Here is a 2290-nt window from a genome sequence, read left to right as displayed (position 1 = left end):
ATCTCGCCGCCCCACTCCGTTTTTAATCTTGTTGCCTCGGAACTGCATCAGACACAAAGACATGTCTCCCGGGAGCGTCTGGGAAGGAGCTGAGCCAGTGACGAATCGTAGCGGGGAGTGGGGAGGCTGGAGCGTGATGGGATGTGAGGTTTTCAACCTGGGGCTCTTTTGAATGGGCAGTTTAGGATGTTACAGACGTCTTTCTAAGCTTATCAAACGATGATGTCACCAGGGGTTGTCACATTAAATGTGAATTTTGGATTGTTGGGAGGAAATCTTAAAAGTGCCTGGAAGAAAAAGAGGAAGTTAACTGTTGCATTCTCCCAGCAGTGAATACCAGTTGCATTTGCATCATGGGAAACCAGTTCCACAATGCTGGCTAATGTAAGCCAACTTTTCTACCAACAAACTTACCAAACTTGTTGGTCAGCAAAGCAATGAGAGGGGCCTTGAAGACCAAGAAACAGCAGTATTTAAATGAATTAGACCTTTGCAAAAGGGAAGGCTCCAGTGGCATGAGGGACAAATTCCTCTGCTTCAACGAGCTGGATGAAATTCTCATTGACTAAACCAGTCGTTGAGCGTGTGGATGTTGAGTCCTGTGTTCACTGTATTGAGTACTGAAGCGTAATAAGATGAGAAGCTGTAGTCATGTCTCTGGTTTCATCTCAGGTCACTTTGCCTCCTGTCCTAGTGTTTCCCGCCTTGGTGACTGTGAACCCCATCCCTCTATGTTTCCATGTGTGCCCCATTAACCAATGTATTGAAGTCTGTGGCTCCCCTTGTCTTGTGCCAGATCGTCGTGTCATTCCTTTACGTGGCGTCCTTGCAAGCCTTTTGATGTTGATTATCAAGTTTTCTTCAGTATTACTGTGATTTTCCTGTTACTTCTTGTTTATTTTCTAGAATTAAAGCTGTGAGTTTGTGTTGGAACTGTTTTTACACTCTCAAAAATAAAGAGCTTGTTTTTGCAAGCTATCCTGACAGTTGTGAGCTTGCGTCTTTCTTGACGATCCCTGTCAATAAGCTTCAAGGTTTGACTGAAAAGGGGTTTAAGACCACCAATAATGAAGTATGAACCTTAAGATGTAATTTTAGGTGGATTGAAGGAGAGCTTGAAACTTCGACCCCTTTGTGTGTAAAGTGTTCAGATATCTGAACAGTGGCTTTGTTTAGTGGTTTGTGAGCTGAAATGGAAATTTTGTTTCTAGAAAGGACTGTATAAGTATTTCAGAGCGGCTTTACATGGCCATGTCTTTTGCTTTTGAAGCAGAATTATCTGATTACCTCTGCCAAGGAGGGTGTGTTTTTTGGAGAGTTTGTCTGTTGGTCTGTCTGAGAACAACATAACTTAAAAAGTAACAACCAGATCTTGATGAAATTTTCAGGAAATGTTCAAAATGGGATAAAGAAGGAGTGATTAAATTTTGGAGGTGATTCAGATCACTGTCTGGATCCAGGATTCTCTTAAAGGATTCTTTATCATTGTGAGATAGGGCCGTTTTCACCGTATGTGTATATAACTCCAGGATAAATGGTCAGATTGCTTTGCAAAAGGATACATGACAAGGTCGGTATCATGTCTGACAGATGTAAAAGTACAATCCAGATCCTGGCAATATTCTAGATACTAAGATCTGGAATGTGAAATATGTACTGGGTCATAATTTTCAACACTGTCAGGTAACAAATTATTGTACAAACCTGCAACTAACACCAAATTGTAGCAGACAGTCTGCTGAAAGGAAGTACAACATTAAAGTAGGACTAAAGTGTTGGGTGGCAATCACATTATTCTTGGCGAAGGTCTGTGCCCTCTGAGTGCTTTTCTAGTTTAGCATGTTTTTACTTGTGATGTTGTACTTTAGAAGAGTTGAAGCTGGTATTTCAGATAATAAACGCACTAAAAATGTTTACCAAAAGTTTAGCTTATCATCTCACATTCTTTCAATAAGACTTCTCTTAAAAGTTAGTGGAGTTGCTGCCTTTAGATTTGCAGGTTCATAACACTTTTGCACAAGTTAAACAGCCTTCTTCTTAAGTCTAGTTTTTGTAATGAGGATGTTCCTTTACTTTAAAATTGATTATGCACAAGAATGATGTTGAAAATCAAGTGGATGACGGTTGTTTCTCCACAGATTTGCAGTTGGTAGACGACTTGTAAAGAAATGGAGAGAACAGAAGACAGCAGGTGTTCATGACATGCGTCCCCAAATTTTCGTACCAAAGCTCTGCAGTGCACATTTGATGGAAGTCATGTTAAACACAATAAAAGAAGGCTGAAGGGCTG

The sequence above is a fragment of the Halichoeres trimaculatus genome, unplaced genomic scaffold (genome assembly GCF_033239565.1).
Source record: "Halichoeres trimaculatus isolate MK-OKI-2021-1 unplaced genomic scaffold, fHalTri1.1 fHalTri1_scaffold_10, whole genome shotgun sequence".
NCBI classification, from domain to species: domain Eukaryota; kingdom Metazoa; phylum Chordata; class Actinopteri; order Labriformes; family Labridae; genus Halichoeres; species Halichoeres trimaculatus.
This window is presented reverse-complemented; position numbering follows the sequence as displayed.